Here is a 13,198-nt window from a genome sequence, read left to right on the forward strand (position 1 = left end):
GTCATGCAAAGAAGAAAGATTTTCATGCGAAGAAAGTAGGAAAGACACCAATAGAGAAGACATGAAGAGTCAACGAACCGAGAAGTGATTTTCAACAGCTCCTAGTAGATTGGAAAAGACTCCTCATTCTGAGATCAGCTGGAAGTGCATCGAGAGACCTAAAATCAGCCTCGTCCTACAATGCTGAGTATATGAAGAGTTGGTTATCAATAAATTGTGTGGGGACAGATGTCACGGTCATGATTGCCCATGATCCACAAGATTATGAAGACATCATATAGGATCCAATTGCTCTTATGGATGCGGACTAACCTTGTTGTCCACGTCAGTAACTTGAAACGTTATTATTTTGACCAAGAAGACATCAAGTAGAAGCAGTTGGTATGACGTCATGCAAAGAAGAAAGATTTTCATGCGAAGAAAGTAGGAAAGACACCAATAGAGAAGACATGAAGAGTCAACGAACCGAGAAGTGATTTTCAACAGCTCCTAGTAGATTGGAAAAGACTCCTCATTCTGAGATCAGCTGGAAGTGCATCGAGAGACCTAAAATCAGCCTCGTCCTACAATGCTGAGTATATGAAGAGTTGGTTATCAATAAATTGTGTGGGGACAGATGTCACGGTCATGATTGCCCATGATCCACAAGATTATGAAGACATCATATAGGATCCAATTGCTCTTATGGATGCGGACTAACCTTGTTGTCCACGTCAGTAACTTGAAACGTTATTATTTTGACCAAGAAGACATCAAGTAGAAGCAGTTGGTATGACGTCATGCAAAGAAGAAAGATTTTCATGCGAAGAAAGTAGGAAAGACACCAATAGAGAAGACATGAAGAGTCAACGAACCGAGAAGTGATTTTCAACAGCTCCTAGTAGATTGGAAAAGACTCCTCATTCTGAGATCAGCTGGAAGTGCATCGAGAGACCTAAAATCAGCCTCGTCCTACAATGCTGAGTATATGAAGAGTTGGTTATCAATAAATTGTGTGGGGACAGATGTCACGGTCATGATTGCCCATGGCGTGTTGTCTATGGCTGCATGTCTCAGCAATTTTTGTAAATAATTTGTTGTCCAAGGTGGCATGCTCATTTCATATCTACACCCTCCCGGACTAAAATTTCCCAAAAAATTTCCCAAAATGTATTATAGGAGAATGTGACTAGTTTCTTCCAAACGTGACTCGAGCATACACTGCTGTTGTCCATGCAGTCTGAATTTTGCACAGTTGACTTGTTCGTCGAGGCACATAATCATTGTCTCACTGCTGAAAGAATCTCAAGTTCTCATGAAATGATTGGAAGAGAATCTCAAGTCTTCTATTCTTCTTTTTTTTTTTTTTTTTTTTTTTCAAACATCCATGTGAATTATTTCTTTATTCAATTTGATATAATTGTTGGGAGCATTTCGAAAATCGAACTCGAAACCTCTTGCACCCGAAGTGAGAATCATACCACTAGACGAAAATCGAACTCGAAACCTCTTGCACCCGAAGTGAGAATCATACCACTAGACCAAATGCCCTTGTAGTTAGGGTCAAGGGTGTAATGCCTTTGAAGTTAGGGTCGATGCTCTATCAAAAGTCTGCAATAGAAAATAAATAGTACTACCATCATCTTCTTTTGCAAGACTTTCTCAAGCCCTCATGGAATAATTTGAATAGAAAATAAATGGTACTACCATCATGACTTTCTCTAATTTGAAAGTGGTATGGTTTCCAAGATTGGAAGAGAATCTTACATACACAATTCTGTATTCTTCAATTAATATGTTATAAAAACACTTATAAATTATAATTAAAAAGATTAAATATAGCTTCTTCTTCTTCTTTTTTTTTCAAACATCTTTATTTCTTTGTACAACTTGATATAATTGAAGGGGGCATTTCGAGAATCGAACTCGAGACCTCTCGCACCCGAAGCGAGAATCATACCACTAGACCAAATGCCCTTGTAATGAATCTATCATTTTTAGTTGCTAGTCCATATGTTTTATGCGCCTCTATATTTAAAATTTATCCACATGTTTTTGTGCTTTAGAACCTACCTTGTAGGTTTGAGATTATGAATGACTCCGCTCAAATTATTTTGGTTGAAGATCATTTTTGAAGCAAGACTACATGCATGGTAACGATCCCCGTACCTCTGTATTTAACTTATGTTATTTTAATGTGTATTTATTTACTTCGTAAATATCTTTAATTCTACAATCTCTTAAAGGGGCATATTCCGAGAATTGAACTCAAGACCTCTCGCACCTAAAGCGAGAATCATACCACTAGACCAAATGCCCTTGTTATGCACTTTGAAACGTATGTATGAATTCTTGAGCCTAGGTATTAAGGTCGTATTTTGTTGTATTGTAGGAAACACATGAAGTCCTCGATGAGAATATGTCGTTTAGAACAAAACAAGAACATAATAAGAACAGAGAGCTTTCTTCTTCTTCTTCTTCTTTTCTTTTTCTTTGTTTCCTAAAATGGTAAGTATAAAGTCTTGGGATGTAAATAAAGACTTTTTACTATTGGTTGCCCAACAATTGGTGTACAAAAGTTAAGAGGTATGTTTGATAATAGGAACAAAAGGTTTATATTAATATGAAGTCCTTTGATAAGTAAAAAATTTAGACATAGGGCATTACAAGAATTGAACTCAAAACCTCTTGCACTCTAAGTGAGAATCATACCACCAAAACAAATATTTTTAGCTTCTATTCAAATATATTTTTCTCCGAGTGGTTGGACGGCTATAAAATGAAAAGTTGAATTGTTATAATATACCAGGGTTATCAAATAAATCAACAACCCAACAAAGGAAACAAACTAATCAATTTGGGTTGGATTGATTCGGTTCAGTACATCAGTTTGTTTGATTTAATTCTTCCATTTTGCCTCGTATGACAAGAAAATAAAATTGTATTGAATGCACCTTAGTTTCATTTATGAAAGACTCATATGAAACATACTGGCAATAATAGTACTAAGAGTTAGAGTCTATAAGCATTTCATGAACTTAAGTGCAACTCATGCTTCTTTAAAGCTGAATATACTTTAGTTAAGTAACGGGAACTTTAAATTACTTCATGTGGAGCTTCAATTACTCTATGCTAGTTACAATCTTTAGGATTGACTACTTGGACACGAGTTCATGGATTTAGGGAAATTTTTGTGTAATTATCAATTACAACTTATGTTTTCAAATTTTTAGGTCATAATTTAGGTAGTTTTCAAAGTATATTATCTAATATAATGAATCTATCTCCGAAAAAAAAAATTAAATTTCCTACTGATCTTGCTGAGACAACTTCTTCTATTCCAACCTTGAGTGTTATCTCGCCTTCTGCAAACACTCTCCAGGAACTAGTTTCTTGAAAAAACAGCACAAATATGATTAGTGGCCCCTAAATCCAGTATCCAGGTTAAGTGATCATACTCTACTAAACGTATTTCTACAACTAGTAAATCATATTTACCTTGTTGTGCCTTTTCGGCTTTATTCTCTGCAAGGTAATTTGGGCAGTGACTTTTCTTGTGCCCGTTTTTATTGCAATGGAAACATTTTCCATTATCTGCATTTTGAACCTTAAGTTTGTGGTCAGTAGGAATCTTATCTTTCCCCTTACCCTTTTTGTCAAATGCAACCCAAACTATTCGGTTTGCATTTCAGCAGGGGTCTAGGGGACATTCCGTAGTTAAAACAAACCTCAAATCTGTTGGGTTTTATGTCCTAAAACTCATAGTTTGTAAACAAAAACATATTCTATTTTCAATAAAGTTATTATTGTTGTTTATTCAGTAAAGATTGTTATTGAATAAAGTGAACTTTACGAAGATTAATCTAAATCCAATAAACTAAGAACACTCTAGCTATAGTATGATTACTTGAACTATATGTAGAGACATAAGAGTGGATCAAGTTCAAGTATATATAGTTAAAATGATCTATAGTATAAGGATAAGGCTGAGTACCTTATCCTAGGGACACTATGGATGCGGCCCACTTTTGTATATGATATAAACAATGTGATCACTAAATTGTACATGTGGAGACATGTGAGTGGGGGCATCCTATGCAATGAGTATTGCATAAGATCGGACCATGAAGAAAACCACTCTCACTTTATAATGTCGTTTACTGTTGAGATAAATTTTCTTTTCATTCGATAACCTAGGTAACTCGGTTTTAATCCTGAGCTAACCATCAACTCCTGTTTATTCGGAATTATCCTTAGATTTGCATGGGTGAGAGTGGCTCTAGTTCGCCGACTCAATAGGCCTCCCATTTCAGGGGTAAGACAGGGTGAATGGTTGGGGACGTGGGGTGCAAGATGGAATTCACTCCTACCCACTTTTAGGGATAGAAGAGAGGTAGTTCCCTTAAGCACTGACTCCAGGTCTTGAACAAGGGGCCCCACCCTCTCATTAGCCTGAGAGGGATTCGGTTTACTGATTGGACCACAAACCAATTGTTCATTAGAGGATCAGTGAGACATAAGAAAGAAGAAGTAATTTTAGGGGTAAAACGGTAAATTGACCCAGCTCTAGTTACGAACAACCTGTGAAGGATCGACTTATTAATCATGGTTATATCAAATGGACAGAAATATATCTATAGTGAGGGGAGTGCAACTACTAGGCTATAGTGGAGTGTCCTAGTAGTTAACGAATATTGGTTAACAAAGTTATTGAGTTTAACCGGTTAATCTTGGATGTTGGAGCCCATGATCTATAGGTCCATTAGGTCCCTCTGCTAGCTCATATCGGACTAAACCATAGAACAGTGTGACGAGTGAGTTCGAAGTGTTCAAATTCAAATTAGGAAATATGCGCTACATATACGATATATTTAACCGCATTTTTGTTTTATTTACGAATTAAACAAAAAGAGAGAATCTGAGATATGTAAATAAGATTTAAATATCTTAATCAATTATGTGTTCGAATTGATTGGGATTGGCATTTGAATTAATATTAAATATTAATTAAATAGTTCAATTAATCATTTAATGTTACTTTAATTTGAAATTCATTATTCAAATTAATTGTTGAATTAAAATGAAGAAAGTCAAAATGTTGACTCCATTTAATGAAAAATTCCATGTTAGTGGAATTTTGAGGTGTCAAAATTTTGTTTAACCAAACTTGCATGCTTGCCAAATAAATCCCACAAGTTTGAGTGGAATTTTAAGTGTCAAAATTTGGTTAACTCAAACATGCATGCTTGCCACATAATCCCAAACATTTGAGTGGAATTTTAAGTATCAAAATTTGGTGATCTCAAATTTGCATGAACATGCAAACATGACTCTTTAAATAGAGTGATCATGGTACATGGAAGGTCTTCTTCTTCCGGGTGAAAAACCTTGAGAAAAACTTCTCACAAACACTCTCTTCACATATACAAAATCCCTACCAAGTTTAGTCACTCACCGGATTTCACAATTCTATTCTAAGGCCAGAGGATAGTGGAGAAGACACTAGTGGTGGTTCGAAACTGGTTCGTGAGGAAAAAAGAGTTTGAACTACAAAAGGTTAGTATCTAAACTCATTAAGTTTTAATACTTATGAACATGCTAGTTATTTACTATAATTGATGTTCTAAAAGTGCCTAAGATCCAAATTGCTTCCGCATGTGTTATATTAACACCATCAAAATTATCATTTGCAAGTATTGTGTTTAGGTTTGATTTCCTTGTTGTGTAATTGTTTTTAATTTCTCAGAAGCGAGTAATTGTACTATTGAGCTTGACATGCTGAGATTTAAAACAAATTCTATTAGTGAATTGACTTAATCCTTTTTAATCCAATCAGGTTTAACAAATGTAATAATATACCCAAAAACTATTAATTTACAACGATACTTTAGTGAGTTAGAGCAATTACTACCGAGGGGCACTCAATCACTCCTTCACTAAACCAAGACATTCTTGACTTAAACACTAATCCCAGAATAACTCTTATTCCTATAGTATTTTAGTTATCGCTACTTTGGTTAAGAATATACTAACTCTTAGTAATTCTTCGTAAGTGTGACCCGCCATTTTCAGACCTCAGAGATCGGCCCCAACAATGCTATCAAATTAAAAAGCCAAAGTTAGGAATGGACCTAAGAAATCCTCTCAATTTCTAGAGTTTGCGTTGTTCCGACTCCCATGTTACGACCCTCTGAATGGGTAGTTGCTCTAGGGCAACATGCAGGCGGAACATGGGAATTTCACGATGCAACCTAGTGGTGGAGACCATAGGATGTGTTGATATACTTCCTTCTCCCACTTACTATAAATACTTTCTCTATTCACCTTGTTATTGACTCATGCAAATACCTTCGGAATGGAGGACGCGCTTCGGGCGACACGAGGCCGAGCATGAATCTTACGGTGTGAATTATCCAGAGAGCGTAAAAAGAAAAGGATATATCTCATATACCTTTTTCCTCCCACTAAGTATTTTAGACGGTTGGGTATACTTATTACTTAGGTATATTCCGGCTAATTAAATATAACTTAAGTCTAGGTGATTTTTCCAAATATAACATTTATACTCGATTTTTACCTATATGTCTAGATAATTTTTCATTTTTTTTTTTTAAATCCTTACATCACTCACGCATGCTATTAAAACTGGACTAACTAAGCTCAAGTATTGACCCGATCTCCAGGTAGCAGGTGTTCCGTAAACCGTCAACTTAAGTACCTCCAGCCTTAGACAAGATCATGTCAGGTGAGCTTTCTTGTACCCACAGTTTTACAAGATATCGACCTATTTTAACTATTAAAATTCATCATGCTTGTTGTTAACCTTAAGTGAGTATGCATTTATCTTTGTTATAGATTTTAACGTCTATCTCGTTTTATGACGTTGAAAATAACCTATAACATTCTTCCAACATGCTTTATATAACAATTATATAATCATCCATTCCATGCAATAATATAACAATTTATATCTATCTCATGGAACCCTAAACATGCATACTATACATTATAACACTTACAACATACTTGGAATGCATGAAACATGCTTAGCCTATGGTGGGATTTTAAATCTATATGACATACTTTATGCACATACATTTTCTATTAATTAAAACTTACATTCATAATGCATAATTAATTAAACACACTAAAGTGGATTGGTTTTGGCATTTTAAATCAAGCAATTAACTAAATTATTACATTAATAATTAATAATAACTTGAACCGCTCCCAAGGATCAGGAACAGGCCAAACCAACCCTTACAAACGTTGAACCGGACCCTAACTGGCAGAAAAAAACACCCGAACCACCTCTTCCATCTTCTTCAGTTCAGCTTGCTATCTCTTCCATTTTCGATCAACCTAAAATGGACTCTAATGACTCCATAAAAATTACAGACCTTTCTTCACTCATTAACCCCATACACATTAGGCCAATTACTATAATTGAATACAATGGAAGCACAAAAAAAGAAAAAAAAAAAAAAAAAAAAAAAAAACCAAAACCATAAACATCCACTTTAGCAACCACAAAATTCATTCATGAAATGGTACCCACCATGTTCAAATTAATGTAAATGAAGTGCCTAAAACTTGCTCTGATACCAATTGATGGTGTTGCTATAACACGTGCAGAAGAAATTTAGATCTTAGGCACTCTATGTACAACAATTATAGTAAATTAGCTAGCATGTTCAAAAGCATTAAAACTCAATGAGTTTGAATACTAACAGTTCAAATTTCTTTTTCCTCACGAACCGGTTTCGAACCACCACTAATGTCTTCCCTACTATTCTTCGGCCTTAGAACGAGATTGTGCAATCCGGTGAGTGACTAAACTTGATAGGAATTTAGTATATGTAAAGAGAGAGTTTTTAGCAATTTTCTCAAAGTTTTTCAAGCAAACTTTCCATGTACCTTAATCAATTTATAGAGTCATATTTGCATGTTCATGCAAATTTGAGATTACCAAATTTGACACTCAAAATTCCACTCAAATTTGTGGGATTACGGCAAGCATGCAAGTTTGAATTAACCAAATTTTGACACAAAAAATTCCACTCAAATTTTTGGGATTATGTGGCAAACATGCAAGTTTAGTTAAACCATATATTGATACTCGATATTCCACTAACTCAAACATGGATTTTTCCATTGGGTGAAGTCAACATTTTGACTTTCTTTATTTTAATTCAACAATTAATTTAAATAATTAATTTCAAATAAAAATAATAATAAATGATTAATTAAACAATTTAATTAAAATTTAACATTAAATAAAATGTCAATCCCAATCAATTCCGGCACATATTCATTATATTGATTATGAATCCCTATTCATAATTAAAATATTTAAATCTTATTTAAAAATCTCTAATTCTCTCTTTTTGTTTAATTCATAATTAAAACAAAATGCGGTTAAATATATCGTATATATTTAGCGTATATTCCCTAATTTGAATTCAAACACTTCGAACTCACTCGTCACACTGTTCTAGGGTTCAGTCCGATATGAGCTAGCAGGGGGACCTAATGGACCTACAGATCATGGGCTCTAACGATCCGAGATTAACTGGCTAAACTCATTAACCTTGTTAACCAACATTCGTTAACTACTAGGACACTCCACTATAGCCTAGTAGTTGCACTCCCCTCACTATAGATATATTTCTGTCCATTTCATATTTCCATGATTAGTAAGTCGATCCTTCACAGGTTGTTCGTAACTAGAGCTAGGTCAATTTACTGTTTTACCCCTAAAGTTACTTCTTGTTCCTTGAGTCCCACTGATCATCTAATGAACAATTGGTTTGTGGTCCAACCACCAAACCAAACCCCTCTCGGGCCAATGAGAGGGTGGGCCCCTTATTCAAGACTTGGAGTCAGTACTTGAGGGAACAACCTCTCTATTATCCCTAAAAGCGGGTAGGAGTGAATTTCATCTTACACTCTATGTCCCCAACTATTCACCAGTCTTACCCCTGAAATGGGAGACTTATTGAGTCGGCAAACACGGGCCACTCTCACCCATGCAAATCTAAGGATAATTCCGAATAAATAGGAGTTCATAGTTAGCTTAGGATTAAGATCGAGTTACCTAGGTCATCGAATGAAAAAATTAGTCTCAACAATAAACGACATTATAAAGTTGTGAGTGGTTTTCTTCATGGTCCGATCTTATGCAATACTCATTGCATAGGACGCCCCCACTCACATGTCTCCACATGTACAATTTAGTGATCACATTGTTTATATCATATACAAAAGTGGGCCGCATCCATAGTGTCCCTAGAATAAGGTACTCAACCTTATCCCTGTACTATAGATCATTTTGACTATATACTTGAACTTGAAGCACTCTGATGTATCTACATATAGTTCAAGTAATCATACAATAGCTAGAGTGTTCTTAGTTTATTGGATTTGACTATATACTTGAACTTCATCCACTCTGGTGTATCTACATATAGTTCAAGTAATCATACTATAGCTCGAGTGTTCTTAGTTTATTGGATTTAGATTAATCATTGTAACATTCACTTTATTCAATAAATTCAAACTATGAGTTTTAGGACATAAAACCCAACAAATACAATCAATTCTAGTGATTGATCATTAATAAAAGAAGACTAATGGAGATGCGGGTAAAAGAAGACTAATGAAGATGTGGGCAATCGATCCCCGTACCTCTCGCATGCAAAGAGAGCACTACCATCTTAGCTACATCCTCACAATTGTTACATCACAAAACTCATACGTCCCGTCATCAATAATAGTGAAAATGCAAAACTAAATAGTGAAAATGAAAAACTATCTCTCCTCATTATGTCATAAATAAGAAAAAGTTGAAAAGAATAATATATTTAACAATTGATAGTATTCTTTGGAGATGCATGGTAACGATCCCTGCACCTCTCGCATGCAAAATAATTGCTCTACCATCTGGGGTACATCCCCACAATTATCCGGGCTCATTATGTCGTAAATAAGAAAAAATTGAAAAGAAATAATATATTGTGATTTTTCTTTTCTTCAATTTTGTACAATTTGTCCGAAAGTGTCATTTTTCTCCACATTTTTAACACTTTATGTTTGATTTGTTTGGAGAATTTTCTCGATCCCTTTATTTTGATCGCCCATGTTTGTTTGGGCTCTTTGATTTACTTCTTTCCCTTCGATCAACACTGAGAGTATTGCCAGATGAATCTCTAATTTCCCATTTGGGAATACTTTTACCGACATCTCGAATTTCATCAAACTTAAGTTTATTAGATTCTCGTGAACTGTTGATTGCAGCAACAACAGTATACCACGTCTCGGGTAAAGATGACATCAAAATTAAAGCTTTAATTTCATTTTTTAAACATAATTTCCACTGAGCTCAATTGACTGACAATCACGTTGAACTAATTTATATGATCTGCAACAAATCTACCTTCAGACATTTGTATATATTTGACAACATCTTCTTCATAGCCGACGAATTTTCGTACATATTCGACAACACCTTCAATAGGCCCAATGTCATCTTCTCTTTGATGATGTTGAACGTCGTGTTTCTGGACAGCATCAACCAGATCAACCGTAAGGTGTTACGATCCTTGAGTTTCCACTCCACCGCGGTTATGGTATCCGGCTTCACCCCCAAAAGGGGTTTCTAAAGATTTTTATGGTACATATAATCTTCAATCTACATCTTCTAGAAACTGATATCGAATCCATCAAACTTTTCAATTATTGTCTTTGAACTTTCCATCCTCACAGATCGCGGTGAATCTCGCCTCGCTCTGATGCCCATTATTAGGTTCACACAACAACGCACACACTCGATCTAAATGAACACAAAAAACATGATAGAGAAAATGTAAGGAGATATATTGACTAAAAGTTTTGTATTAATGAAGTAGGCAAAGAGAGGGTATGAAGAATGAGAAATGTACATTTTGAAAGCATCGACTAATGGGTATATATATAATTTTAATTTATTATATATATAGATTTAACAGATATAACCGCCTACTATATATAAATATTTAGTATATATATTTATATATATTAGGCAAATGGATCGCCTACTCTATCAGATTTTTACTGCAAATAGTCAGCCTCCATATCCAACATTCGAGAGCCCAAATAGTTAGTTTTCTAAGAGAGTTTAAAGAAAAATAAGCAAATGGAGGCTCGAAACGTTGGAACCCATCTGTTTACTTTATGTAAACGTTTTAAGTTTCAAATTTAGAACTTTGCGTCCAAAATTCTTCATCTAGAGATTGATTCATTAAGAGCCCAAATAGTTAGTTTTTCTAGGAGAGTTTAAAGAAAAATAAGCAAATGGAGGCTCGGAACATTGGAACCCATCTGTTTACTTTCTGTAAACATTTTAAGTTTCAAATTTAGAACTGTGAGTACAAAATTCTTCATCTAGAGATTGATTCGTTTAATGGGTCTTATACAATTAGCTATAAGGTATGTTACGTTTAATGGGTCTTACACAATTAGCTGTAGGGTAAGTACACAGTTGAAAAAGATTATCATCAGCTTATCTGCTACGGCTACTAAGGTATGTTAAGGTATGTTTATTTGATACATACGTTTAATGGGTCTTATACAATTAGCTATAAGGTATGTTACGTTTAATGGGTCTTACACAATTAGCTGTAGGGTAAGTTAATAAACACAGTTGAAAAAGATTATCATCAGCTTATCTGCTACGGCTACTAAGTTAATGAACACAGTTGAAAAAGATTATCATCAGCTTATCAGCTTATCTCCTCCGCGGTTATGGTATCCCGCTCTTCTTTGGTGGCAATCTTATCTCCAGGAGTTCAAGGAAATAATCGACTGTTTCTCGCAAGGCGGTTGCTTATGCCACTGCCAAATTAACCTGGATCCAAGTCCTCTTGCGTGAGCTCGGGATTTCGCAAGCACGAAAATAATCGACTGTTTCTCGCAAGGCGGTTGCTTATGCCACTGCCAAATTAACCTGGATCGAAGTCCTCTTGCGTGAGCTTGGGATTTCGCAAGCACGATCGCCTAGCCTGGCGTGACAACATATTAGTGCCACCTATCTGTCCCTGATCGCCTATAGCATGTGGCATGACAACATTGGTGCCACCTATCTGTCCCCCAATCCAATCTTTCATTGTCCAGATTAGATAATCTATTGATTTATCCTTTGTTACAGATCTATAAATACATTGAGGTCTTGACCGGCCATTCAACATATTACACCATTAATATGTAATCATAAGGAAGAGTATTTATTAAAGCACTAGGTTGCTCGCCTTAATTTTTGTTTCCTAAGATGGTAAGTAAGACATGTTAATATTGAATATTAGTAATATTGAATTATTCTAATATTCAAGGAGTTATCAAATAAACCAACAACCCAACAAAGAAACCAACAAACTATTTAATTTGATATAATTGTGAACTCAAGACCTCTCGCACCCGAAATAAGAATCATACCACTAAACCAAATGCCTTTGACGTGGATCAATCATTTTTAGTTGCTAGTCCATGTATTTTGTGTGCCTCAAGATTTGAAATTTATCCATGTATTTTTTTTTTTTGTGCTTTAGAACCTACTATTATTGCCACGTTAATTTCACATTGTCCATCACATAATAGAATTTGTTCTTCAAATCAATTGGATGTAGTTCAATTAATATTATTAAGAAATATTGACATAAATAAAGTTCATATCCTATAATTCCTACCGTGTATCTTTGCGATTATGAATGACCCAACTCAAATTATTTTGGTTGAAGTTGCATTGCCACTAGAGCATATGCATTCCGTTGCATTGCCACTAGAGCATATGCATTCCTTTGGGATAGATAAATTTCACCACAAACTAAGTTTTTGAAAACACTTTTATTTTATATTTATTTTTTAATTTTTAATTTATTAATTTTTTTAGTTTTTAATTTTAGTTGTCAAAACCTAGATATGTCAAAACTACTTCTTTGCTACCCTTTAACAATATTTATTGCTTTTAAGTTTATTTAGTTTCTTTTTATTACTAAGTTTACTTCTATTTCATGTTTAAAAAAAATGTGCTAGTAAACATAATTAATAAACCCAGTTGCTTAATATATTTTAAATACTTACTCCATTTGTATTTACTTCATTTTAAATAAAAGTTTACCGTAATTAATAAACCCATGTGTTTAATACATTCTCCGAAAAAACAAATTTGTTTGTATTAAGATAATTA

The 13,198-nt window shown here is 34.6% G+C and overlaps 1 non-coding gene across 1 annotated transcript; it reads right to left on the reverse strand.

Annotated features, from left to right (window-relative positions):
- Positions 1-1,884: 1,884 nt before the first annotated feature.
- On the reverse strand, positions 1,885-1,956 carry TRNAP-CGG (transfer RNA proline (anticodon CGG)). Its single transcript has one exon. It is a non-coding gene; the product is annotated as a tRNA-Pro (tRNA).
- Positions 1,957-13,198: the final 11,242 nt, after the last annotated feature.

The sequence above is a fragment of the Cucurbita pepo genome, chromosome 3 (genome assembly GCF_057944985.1).
Source record: "Cucurbita pepo subsp. pepo isolate OVF chromosome 3, ASM5794498v1, whole genome shotgun sequence".
NCBI classification, from domain to species: domain Eukaryota; kingdom Viridiplantae; phylum Streptophyta; class Magnoliopsida; order Cucurbitales; family Cucurbitaceae; genus Cucurbita; species Cucurbita pepo.